Source organism: Epinephelus lanceolatus, chromosome 18 (assembly GCF_041903045.1).
Source record: "Epinephelus lanceolatus isolate andai-2023 chromosome 18, ASM4190304v1, whole genome shotgun sequence".
Classification (NCBI taxonomy): Eukaryota; Metazoa; Chordata; class Actinopteri; order Perciformes; family Serranidae; genus Epinephelus; species Epinephelus lanceolatus.
This window is the reverse complement of record NC_135751.1, coordinates 15,365,193-15,377,779: the sequence shown is the minus strand read 5'-3', so window position 1 is coordinate 15,377,779 and position 12,587 is coordinate 15,365,193. Positions and strand designations below refer to the sequence as shown.

The 12,587-nt window shown below is 42.0% G+C and overlaps 1 long non-coding RNA gene across 1 annotated transcript in view; it reads left to right on the top strand.

Annotated features, from left to right (window-relative positions):
* The window catches only part of LOC144458581 (uncharacterized), a 161,722-nt gene that overhangs the window by 122,273 nt on the left and 26,862 nt on the right, over positions 1-12,587 (top strand). The gene's annotated exons all lie outside the window — the stretch shown is intronic.

Here is a 12,587-nt window from a genome sequence, read left to right as displayed (position 1 = left end):
GATCTTGGGAGAGAAACAAGCAACCAGGGCTATGGAAACAAGCCCAAAAGAGATGGAGAGGGGCGAAGGGAGCGGAGCTGTGGAAACATCCTGCAGTCCGACATACAATCATGCGTTAAAATAACTTATTAGATGGATATATATAGAGAAAGCCAACGTTTAGAGAGGAAGCCCAAATAGGCAACTCTACTTTAGAAACAAGCCCAAAAAAACGCAACCCACGACTACCAATATTTGTAAGCGATTTTACAAAAAAACAAGTCCAAAGTCGCAGCTAATAAGCAGACCTGGCAAGTGGCAACCCTGCAGCTAGTCCTCCTCACATTTCTCCTGTCCTCCTGTGTGCTGACGTGGGACATATCCTGCCTCTCATTGGCTGATGCTCTTTGTCAGTCGTGTCAAACTTCTCCAGTTTTCTAGCATGCCAGATATCCAATCCCAGTCGCAGATGAGGGCGCGACTTGCTCGTAGACTTGTTCACACATGAAGACTCGTCGTGGTAGACTATCTGCCGACTCACCTCTGACCCAAGGTAGCTCTCAAGATCCTCTGTGACGTCAAAATCTTGGTGAAAATCGTGTAATGTGAACTAGCCTTAAGAGGAGTGTGGACTCAGCAGTCAAGGACGGTATTGTGAGGCAGGTGTCTCTCTCATGTCTTACCTATAAACTTACTAGTAACTGAATTAACTAACAAAGGGCTGTAAGTGAAGTAAGAGCACAGGGACAGCTGCTCTGTAACTTGATCCACTTTAATGTCCGAAAAAGAACGTAGGACAACTGAACATCGACAACACCTCACATCCTATATATATATATATATATCCTATCACTCCGCCAAACTTAATCATAACTCTCGTTACCTGCACGTAAGGTGCGCGATATTAAATCATTCCAAATGTAACGTAAAGAGCAAAATTAAATAATATATAAATGTAGTTAACATTAAATTATGTAGATGCAGAGAAAAACAAGACGATCTACTGAGATATGCCCTCACAAAAATAAAGCTCATCTTACATTTACGGGTCCATGTCATTGGTCCCACAGCCCATTGGTCCGACATCCCATTAGTCCGACGGTCTGCGGTGCTGAACGGCTCCTGGCGGGCGTATTTCTACCTTGATGGTGCGCCGCGACCGGCTCTGGGTCAGCTGGGAAAGGCTTGAGGCAAAGCAGGCTCACGGCTTATGTGTTTGCCACTTTCTTTTTCATTTTAACCCACACCATGATCTTATCCTAACCCTAACCCACACCATGATCTTTTCCTAACCCTAACCAAGTGTTTTTTGTGCCTGAACCTAACCAGACCTTAACCACAGGGCATCATGATGATTTTGGAACGGACTTCGGAACAATGGGTTTAATATGGTCAGAACAATGGGATGTCAGACCAATGGGAGGTTCCCACATTTACAGTCAGTAAAACAGGGTTTTTCAACAATTGCAAATCACTGCAACCACAAGCATACAGTCATAACTGTGCACACAAAATATTAGGCTGATTGGTCCAGTAGCTTGTGAGATTAGCTGCAGACAGAGTCATAAACACACTCACACATTCTTACATGCACACACACACACACACACACACACACACACACACACTCACGCACGCATATGACCAAATGATCCCCTCCAGGATTACGCCTGGTGGAGATAATAATGAGATGCTTGACAACAAACTGTGTGTGTGAGAGAGAGTGTGTGTGACAAATGGACACACACACGCCTCCTGTCAGCAGTAAATCCATGCACTACTACACCACTACATCATTGCTACATTACACTGAACGTTTGCTCTTCTCTAAATAAAAACCTGGAGTCTCAAACCTGTAAATGTGAGTAATAGCTTTCCTCTGTGCTCCATTTATCTATTTACCCTCCTTTTTTTTTTGCTTCTTCTGTGTTTTATTTCTTTTTGGTTCCTTTCTGCTGTTTTCACGGTTGCATTCTCCCGGCTACATTGTGCCAGATAAGCAGTTTTCCTCCCCGCACATATCGTTTGTCTGAGGCTACCTCTTCTGTGAAATTGTACTTGTCATACGCAAGCGTGCGTTTTGACGAAATATGGTCGCACAAACTCAAACGCATTTCAACATCAGAGGCTCGACTGCAGAAGAGAGTGAACACCCCCCCCACGCTCCCCACTCCCCTTTGTTTCCCGCTTTTCAATTCCTCACTTCACAGCCCTCAGCGAGAGCAGGAGAACTTTTTCTGAGACTTTATTTGAAATCCATCTTCAGACACTGAAAAGTCTTTTACTTTTTAATCAGGATCTTTCCAAAGACTTTTAATCATACTCTTCCTGCAGAGTACTGTATTGTACTGAGTGTGTGTGTGTGTGTGTGGGTGGGGGGGGGGGGGGGGGGGGTAGGGGGGGGTTGGCGAGGGCGAGGTGAGGATTGACGAGAGAAGTGCGGCAGTGATGTGGGCAGTGAGTGAAAGCCAAGAGAATAAAAAGAGACCCCATCATTACACACAGCCGTTCTGTCGTTCCATTAGAAAGAACAAAATGACCCTTATCACCCTGTCTTCCCTACAGAGACATGATTAGGTTTTCAGGGAAAATTTCTGAGGAACTAAATTGCATTTGTTCGGTCTCCTCCCAGTGCTGCCCTGCTCAGCCCACCCCTGCAGAGAACAGTCCGTGTCGGCTCCACTGGAAATGATAATTCCTGTTGTCACACACTAATGGTCATTGCTGCATAACTGCATCGCCGCATGGAGAATAATAACATTAATTCTGTGGCGATGGGTCTCGTCAACTTATATATGAGGCCAATTTCTTGGAGTGTGAGTGGAATGAGGTTGTGAAATTATTAAGAAAGTACCAAATGAGCTATTGGTCTTTTGGATCCTCTGATTGCTTTTTGTCCTCTGGTGAGACTTGACACATAGGTGTGGTTAATCACTTCAATTAAAATAATAGAGGGATTTATTCACACAAGCAGGAAGGTAATTGTGAGCATGGCTGGATTAAACTGCTTCAGGGCTCTGGGCAAACATGAGTTATGGGCCACTACTGATACATTAGGGGTACATTATTTACATATGTATGTGTATATGTGGTATAAATATATATACATGTGGTGGTGTGTCTTCCTCAAGCTCTGGTCCTGGAAGTTTGAGGGTTCTCCGCAGTATCTTAGCCATTCCTAGGGCTGCACTCTTCTGGACAGAGACCGCAGATGTTGTCCCTGGAATCTGCTGGAGCAACTTTCCCAGTCTGGGGGTCACAGCCCCGAGTGCTCCAATAACCACTGGCACCCCTGTTGCCTTTACTCCCCACATCTTTTCTAGCTCCTCTTTCAGCCCTTGGTATTTTTCAAGTTTCTCATGTTCTGTCTTCCTGATGTTGCGGTTGTGGGATTGCTACATCTATCACCACTGCCTTCTTCTGTTGTTTATCAATTTCAATTCAATTTTCAATTTTATTTATAAAGCCCAATATCACAAATCACAATTTGCCTCACAGGGCTTTACAGCATACGACATCCCTCTGTCCTTAAGACCCTCACAGCGGATAAGGAAAAACTCCCCAAAAAAACTGAGGAGGGATCCCTCTTCCAGGACGGACAGACGTGCAATAGATGTCGTACAGAACAGATCAGCATAATAAATTAACAGTAATCCATATGACACAATGAGACAGAGAGAGAGAGAGAGAGAGAGAGAGAGAGAGAGAGAGAGAGAGATGCAGGTAATGACAGTAGCTTACAACAACATTAATGAAAGTAATAATATTATAGTTATAGTTCTGGCTACTGTGGTACAATATGTTGAAAGTATGTATTAATATCTGGCAGTTTACATGTGTGACAATAGTCATATGTGTATAATAACAGTAGAAGTATGACTAATGACTAATGATGGCAGCAGCAGCAGGAGGCATCTGGCAGGACCACGGCAGCAGCACAACCACACACGTCACGCTGTCCAGGCACCGCTGCGATATCAGTTAATCTGAGAGACAGTGGAGCACAAAGGCTCCGGAGAAGAAGCCGAGTTAGTGACATCCAGAATGGCCGAGTTAGCAAGATGCAGTAATAGGATGAGAGAGAGAGAGGGATGAGAGAGAGAGTATCAGTCAACATGATGTCCAGTTGGTTAACCATCACTTGTTTGCCAGTCTGGATCTGGAAGTCCCAGAAGATCTTAGCTCGATCATTCTCGACCACCTTAGGAGGTGTCTTCTACTCTGACCTTGGGACTTCCAGCCCATACTCAGTGCAGATGTTCCTGTACACTATGCCAGCCACTTAATTCAATGATGAATAAATAATACATAACCATAGTTAAGTTGATTTGCGAACTCATTGTTTCTGTTTTTAGAAATAAGAATATAACAGCATCAAAAACCAGAATATGACAGTATTTGAACAAAAAAAACCCTCAAATGTCATCACTGGAAAGTGTGTGCATGCAAGCGTGTGTTTGTGAGTATCTGTCTATCCGCAGCTAATCTTGCATGCTACTTGACCAATCAGTCTGATGTTTTGTATGAAAAATTATGACTCTATACTCAAGGACCTCTTGTGGTTGCGATGATTCACAATCGTTGAAAAATCTGTTTTACTGACTGTTCGTCACACTGCTGAGGGACTCTCAGCCACACGCCTCCACTGTCCAAAGCCAACCACAAAAAAAACCACCACCAATAGTTGCAAAATAGACATGAGTCTAAATGTGGCACAAATTAAGCGGAGCTGACAGAGAGGCAGATGGAAGCATCTGCGTTAACCGAACTCTGCTTCACTTTCCTGGAGTCAACAAGCACAAGCCTACAGGAAAAGCGCCCCTCTGCCATTGCAACTTGAAGTGTGTAAGTTTGCCATACAAACTTATAACACGCTCTACTTTATAACTGCAAGCGAGCAACTAATATGCCTTTTGGGAAATTAATACATCCTCTTGGTGTATTTCAACCATGATTCTGGCCGAGTGTAGCCGTGACTTGAGTGTGTTTTTCAGGGGCAGATTTAGTGATTTGAGGGCCCCAGGCAAATGACGTCTTGCTTTCCACCCTTTCTCTAACTGGGAATGTTGGTAGGCTATTCGCAGTGGTAGGAGAAGTACTCAAACCTTTTTTTTCTGAATTAAAACTATTTATTAATAGTAAAACTATAAATACCACACAGTAAAAGCAAGTGACTGCACTCATATTTTAACTTGCAGTGCAAAGTGAAAGACAGGCATTACCAGATCAATGGATGCTACTTACATTACCTAACATCTGTTCAAGGCGGAGCTTTCAATTCTAATATAATGCTGCATCAACACATTTTCACTCTGACTCGTCATATATTGACGTTTGGTCATGGACTTTCCACGTCCACAATCGACGTACAAGGTACCCTGGGTACTTTGGTTGTGGACGTCCTGGGACACTGTGTCAAGTCCTGCCCGTTATATGCATTGTCTTCTTTCAAGATACACTTCCATTTTTACAGGAAATTTAACGTTTACATGCAGTCTCTTTCAAAATAAACACACTATTTCAGTACAACACCATAAATTGATGTTTTTTTTCCTTCAACAACTAACATACATGGTTGGGTTTAGGCAACAAAAGGAAGTGGTTAGGTTTAGGAAAAAAGAACAGGGTTTGGCTTTAGAATCTTATGGGATGCGAACACCACTCTCTAGGGTGAAAGTCGGCGTTTGTTGGATCCATCCATCAGCCCTCCCACCTGTCCCAGTCAAACTTTCACCACCTTAACTTTTGTCCTTGTCCTGCTGCATTTCCCCTGACGCCACCGGGTGCCGTTAAACTATATAACAAGTGGCAGCGTATCATGCTCACATTAAAGGACGCCTTTTTCGTTGGTTTCTGACGCCGCAAGTCACTGCCCAAGCGCCGGATTTCGACGACTCCGGAGTGAGACTGGGCTTGCTGCATAGTTTAATGAATGCATCACATTTTAATTGTTATATTATGTGAGTAAAATCTGACTCTGCAACAGAACCAGCAATGTATATCTCTGTCAGATAAATGTAGTAGTGGGCTACAATGGTTTCCCTTGAAGTAAAAGTAGAAATACTGGGATGCATGCTAACTCAAAACTAACAGTGATATGAGCATATTTTGAGAGTCTATCTGCAGGACAACATTTTGTTTGTCAGTGCCTTCAGCAATGAATTACTGTTACAAATATTGTTCACACAAGTGTTATTTGATCTGCTGCTGCTATGAATAAGGTATGGACAGGTTTGGGCACAGACATTACTTGGTTACAGTTCGGGAAGTTTAAAGTCATGTTTAAAGAGTATCTCATTACTAAATGAACTACAGATCATCTTTTGATGGGATGACTCCAGCCATGATACAGCGATTTGCAACTTATATGGGCCAGGGGTGTAAAGTGTAGTGACTGCATTTTGCACAGTTGTGACACTACTGTGGAGACAAACTCTGCCCACAGGCAGAAAGACAGACAGACATAGAACACCTGGCAAAATGCTCTAAACAGCTTCTGTGGTAGTTCCCGATACAATCAATGTCCTCTGGACCAAATGTTGCCATGGTGACACACACAAACACACACATAGGCATACAGGGTGAAAACGAATCCAGCCGTCACAACGTTGTCACAGCTGGTAATTAAATGTACAGTCACTTCACTATGCTATCTATTGATCCTGGTCCCCTCTTATACTGTAGCACTGATGGTAATAGAAAGTAATTTCCTTTTTCCAGAGAAAATCCATTACTCTGTCAAAGTGAGTTGCAATACATCTGTAAAAAATGTACCCTGGGACACTCTTCTCCCAAACTGTGAAGCAAAGTCAAATGCAATGCTTTCACCAAGAAGGGATGGCCTTTGAGTGTAATACATTTAATTTATGACGGATTCTGTTCTGACCTTGCATATGAAATTTTAAAGCTTTGTGAAAAGGCATGCTGAAGGTATTTTTTAAACCAAGTCTATATATTTTGATTCATACGGATACTGTTGAGATTAGAATTATGTAACTTGTATAAAATTAGACAGTCATTTCTTAGGTAAAATGTGAGGCATTTATCTTTGCTCATTTCAAACCACCATGCTACTAAACAATGTCTGACAGGGATCGTAACACCTTTTAAAAAGTGTTACAAATAACCCCAGTAACAGCTAAACACATTCTCTATCTCTCTTACTCCTTTTGTCAGCATGCCAGGAGAGTTGGTGAGAAATACTGAAAGGGATGTGCTTGCACGCTTCTTAAATCTGCATCAAATGAGTTGAGCCAGGGAAAGACAGCAAGGTCTGTCCTCAAATAATACTGTATCTGACACTGAGCAGACACTGCAAGAAATTACAAAAGCTCAGACAAAGAGGAAAAACACAGCAGCCCTGTGTGGGCGATCACAGCAATCAAAAAGTCTTCAATGCACAGCAAAAGGATGTCTTGAATGCTTACTTGACTGAGGCAGCAGACTTGTATTTTGGTCTCACTCCACATGATGCACTAAGCATCTGACAGGTGCAGTTTAGTGAGTTAGACCTTAGTAGGAATTGGTTATAGTGTATGTATCAGTTTTTATGTGTATTTTTTGTATTCATTTAGTTTTATTGATAAAAGTTGTAACAATGGAACTCCTTGTATGTGACATCCATTGATAGAGTCTGTGATACAGTTGGAGAAGTTGGACAATTACTGTGTGTAGCAGACAAATAAGAGTACTTTGTGCCAAAATTTGACATTGAGTACAACATACCATACCATGACTTAGTCATACCAAAAATTAGAAAAAAACCCCAAAACATTCGGCCACAGGGGGAGCCACAGCGATCGGTTGCATTTTAGCCATTTTTAAGCATTTTTCTGTTGTTATAGCGCCACCCAGTTGCCAATTAGAGTGAAATTTCTCCAGTCACCTTGAGGTGTCCTGTTCTACATATCTACCAAGTTTAGTAAAAATCGATATGGCGGTTAGGCCTAGATAAGAAATTAGCTCTCTAGCGCCCCCATTTTGTTTGATGGGGTCAATAATGGAGGGGTCCCCTCAGATTATGTGTGGTCATATGCCTACAAAGTTGCGTGGTGATCGGTGAAACCCTTGAGATGTCATACACCTTTATGTGATGAGCCACGCCCTCCGCAATATTCATTGCCTTATAGAAGCTCAGTTTAAGTAAGTTTTCCAACTTTTGCCAAGAGGGAACTTTAGATATTGGTCCCCAGATTATGTTCACAGAGTTTCATACAGATCGGTCAAGCTTCCTAGGAAGAGATTGATTTTAAGTGTTTTTCAAAAAATTCAAAATGGCGGACAATCTATATACCGGAAGTTATGGGTTGTTGAGGCTAATTTGTTCCTCATTAGGAGAGGCATGTCTGTGCAAAGTTTCATGTCTCTACAACACACAGGGCATGAGATATGCCCATTCAAAGTTTGCAATTTCAATCGGTTGCTATAGCGCCCCCCTTTGGCCAATTAATGTAATATTGCTTAACTCGCATCCTCCCATGACCCTCTACCACTGTGCCAAATTTCACATGAATTGACCAAGTCAGTGAGGAGAAAAACGTGGGCTGTCATTATATAGTAAGATACCCAGTGTCTCCTACATTATGTATTTTCGGCTGTTTAAAAATACATCTATGGCTGTTTGATCAGTTCAACAATGGCGGAGACAATTTGACAGGTTTCCCACGGTCATGGAAGTCATGGAATTTCACATGACATTTTCCAGGCCTGGAAAAATCATGGAATTATTCAAAATTATTAAAAGCTTTGAAAAAGTCATGGGATTTTGTTGAGTGTAATGAAAAAGTCACAGTAATCTTCCATGGATAACCTTCCATGTAATGTAACCTAATGGCAGTTATTTATTGTAGCTATCTCTTCATGTATGCCAGCTATCTGAAATTATCTTTAAGTAAAGTTTGAACGTGATAAGTTTGAAAAACGCCAGGCAAGTGGGGCAAAAATATATCATAGATCCTTCAAAATTCATGGAAAAGTTTTGAAATTTTGTCCATGAAAATGTATGAAAACCCTGATCAAAGCTTTGAAGGTGACATTACGAATGAGGACACCATCTTCCTGTGCCAGAGCAAATTATTGCATGTGTGAGCCTGACACAGATTTATGGGCTGCTGTAAGTCTACATATGGTAGTAACGGCTATTTAATCAGCATATGTCTTTGATAAATGCACATGATCTACTCTCAGTAACCTTTACCGCAGCTTTCATGTCAACTGAAAATGACGTCTGTGGGGGAGATGTGTCACTCCTTTTGTTTGGTAAAGTCAAAACATAATCCCACTGCCAACCCTTCATCACAACTTACAGCAACTGCTTTTGACTATAGCAGCTACAGGCAAGTGCAAACAAGAGAAGACCTGAAAACATTCGGAGAATTACCTCCAGTGCAACTCAGTTCTATACAATTAGTAGTAGGTTGTCTCTGTTCCGACTCTCTTTCAGCCAAAGGGGTCCTTGGCCTGAAAACCGTTGAAGACCCCTGATATAATACATCAGGTTTTCTTTAGCAAGCTGAATTATATGGCAAAGTAGGTGGAAGTGAGGAGTGGAAACATTGGATTGGTACATTTTCGGTAGCGTTTTGAACTGCTTCCACTGGGTTTTTAGTAATAATGGCACAATGGGTTGTTGACAGTTGACACAGGATAAGATATATAAATGAAATGTGTAAGAATGAACATTGCTACGACTTTATTGATTACCTGAATCTTGAGGTCCTGTAATGAAAACAATAACTAACTTTTGGCAGATGTGCAGAGCAGTGGGTCACTCTTCATCTGAGGTCCTGTGTCTCATAATGAGTCTGTTTCTATTCACTCTTGTATAATTTGGCAAATCATACACAGCATGAGAACACTGACAAACCGTGTGTGCCGTGATGAAGTGTGCAAACACACACAGGAGGCTACAAAACAGCAATCGAGTGTACGGAGCAGTTGAAGCTATGTACAACTGAGAGGTTGGTTGAAGCCAAAGATGCATAATGAGAGGGGGAGGGTCTCTGTGAGTAAGCAGTTAAAGCGGAAAAAATCTCCCTCTTCCATTGATTTTCCTGTCTTTGTGCTGCCATTGTGGTGACATTAAGGCTTAGCCTCTCAGTACCTCAGATATGCTGACCCCATGGTGCTGAAAAAGCTTTTTGTGGAGGTACATCCATGCAATGTGGTGTGTTTATACCTGGATTTAGTTTAGTCCTGTGTGTCTTCTGCCCTCTAATCCCAGTTTGCTCTTTTAAATTGTTGGAAGACAATATAGCAGAGCTTGGGCTATACAGTAAATCTCCAGTTCCACTGGCAGTTAATCCAAAAGCCGAACAAATATGACTTTTGGTAAAATCTGTAGGTACATACCTGGACAAATGGATATTTAGGCTCACAGGATGTAGACTGTGGCTATAAGCCTGCCATTGGCCGCCTGGTTAGGTCAGCATTCTCCCTACTTCTGCTGACTGTTATCGTTTTAAAAATCCCCTTGTGAGAAGAAACAAAATCTTTGGAGTCAACAACCTAATATGCTGAAAATGGCAAGTTTGACAGAAGATTTACATGGTGCAGTAAGGCATGCCTGCTTTGTGCTTTTGCACAATTGTTAAGATCCACAAGGGCTGCCCCCTAATAGTCAAACGTTTGTCGACCAGAAAGGTCATTAGTTCGCAAGATTTCATTGGTCGCTTAGTTGCAGAAAAAACAAAACAAAACAAAAACCCCCCACACAAACATGAAACTTAATTAGGAGCTGCGCCTTGTCAAAATAAATCAAAACCTATACAACTGGACCATGTGGGAGTTTAATTTGAATGGACAGACACAGGAAGAGGCCACGCTCAGCAGTCAGACAGGAGTCACGTTACAAACCAATCACAGCTGACAGATATCTTTCCCTTCTTCTGTAAATATTCAGTCTGATGAATACGGAAAAGTTGATCATGTTAGTGCAGGGCTACCCAGAGCTGTACATCCGTCCCACGGACGATACGCCTACACACTTATAAACGTTGCCTGGAAGAAGATCAGCTCTGCACTCAGGATTTCAGGTAAATAGACTACACAATGCTTGTTAGGGTTGCTAAGCAACTTCAGATGCAACCTGGCACTGCAATCTTGAAAGCTGCCACAAAAAAGGCACAAGAGTAGCACCCAGAGCCCGACCTCGCATTTTCCAGGCGGTTAAAGATGCGGCATGTGTATGGCCCCTAATTTACAGGGCTGGTACCTGTGGTTATAACACAGGCTAGTTAATAACATGTCGGACAGGAAATCCAAAGTGTGGGATCATTTTGAGAAGGTGAAGGACGAACATAAGGTGATATGTAAACACTGCAGACAAACATTCGCCTATCATTCGTCAACTACAGACATGATGTATCATCTGAAACATGGAAGAAGCTACATGCCCATTAGCCACTTAGCACAATCATTACTGCTTTGCCGACAGCGTCATTAACAGGTGGCTCACTCAGTGCGTGACATACACTTGTAGATAAAATATAGGCCTATATTAAGGAAGGTTCATTAGTACGGTTTTGAGTTTCACTGTAATGTAGCACAGTGTCAACAATGTTACTGATACTATTCTTTCTCAGACCTTGAACTCAAATCATTGTGTTGCCCCGCCCGAAATATATAATTTGATAATTAAATTAATACTGTCAACATGCAGGTGACTAAATGACGACTATTGGTCAGCTAGGAAAAGTCTTAGTCTTGGGCAGCCCTAAGATCCACAACCAATTAAATAACTTATGAAAGCACCTAGGAAAAGCCCAGACTCTATCTCACAGGACTGTCATGCCAGATGATGATCCATTGTCTGACATGTCTAGTTGGAGTTGATTTGTCACATCTTTCCTACATCACGAGCTAAAACATCAGCAGCACTAACACTCAACATGGTCGCTCAACGGTCCCAACAAACTCACATTGATACCGACAGCCTAAACTCTTACATTAAAGCATTAAATCGGTTTATAACTGTTAATACCATTTTCGGGGCTTTTTTAGGCTGCCTTTCAAATGACAGTACTCACCTCACCACGTGCAAATGTTACACCAAAACAAGCTCTGATGCTGCATTCTGGGCTTAGTGCTGCCCAAATTGTGACTGGTTTAAAGAAATATTACCAAGCCAGAGCATTTTTTCCCTATAGCAGAATGATAGTAGGTGATTCCAGACCTTTCTCTAGTGCTGACACATACAGCTCTGTGGAGATGGATTGGGCTACGTGAGACTATTGCATATTAAGTGAAGATTGTGGTCGTGTGCTCAGACATACATTGGAGAGAAGACCACATAATCAATTGTTTTGGTGAGTTTGTCAGACATGATGCCTCAGTGGCCACATTACTCCCATCTGGAACGATGGCTTGACTATAATCAGCCTCCATTCCCCAATATACGCACTTCATATTTCTCTCTGTCTGCAGTAGCGTAGCTCATTATCCTGTCTCTCTGTCTTATATGCACTTTATCCACTGAGAAAAGTGTTGCTTACCAAGGGGACAAAATTAGGGCATTAACAAGAGCCTATTAAAACTACATTGCATTGCACTGTTGGATTACTTATTGACATCTGGCAAAGCTGTTGCACTCAACAATCACAATGAGTTCA